Source organism: Carlito syrichta, unplaced genomic scaffold, assembly GCF_000164805.1.
Source record: "Carlito syrichta isolate Samal-C Ts95f unplaced genomic scaffold, Tarsius_syrichta-2.0.1 Scaffold305867, whole genome shotgun sequence".
NCBI lineage: Eukaryota > Metazoa > Chordata > Mammalia > Primates > Tarsiidae > Carlito > Carlito syrichta.
In genome coordinates, this window is record NW_007249963.1 from 577,708 (window position 1) to 578,197 (window position 490).

Sequence of the window (490 nt, forward strand, 5' to 3'; positions counted from 1 at the left end):
AAAAAAAAAAAAGAAATCCCACATCATTTCATTTCATTTCTAAGAGTAAATGCTTTTTTATTTTTTTTTAAGAGGGGAAATCATTTTCTGGTTATTTTTGGTACAATCAGAAAATAGCAGGATATTAAATTACAGGAGGCTTTGATTATCCTAGTTTAACATTTCATAGATAAGGAGTTAGTTTTTATATCCTGTTATACAAAGCATACTGACAATATGGAGTCACAGTCCTGCATTTAATGTCTTGAGTGTTTTGGATTACTTGTATCCCTATGTTGTTTTTTTTTTTAGAATCGTTTCCTAAAGAAAACCATCATCAGAATTGTGCACACTCTTTAACGTCATTGGTTGTGGTACTGCTATTTTCCTGACAACTTTGTTAAAATAGAGAAATGTGAGTTTGCAGTGTATATGCTATTATTGTGAATTGGTGGGATGTATATAATAGCTATCAACAATTTTTTTTTTTTTTTTTTGAGTTGGAGTCTCA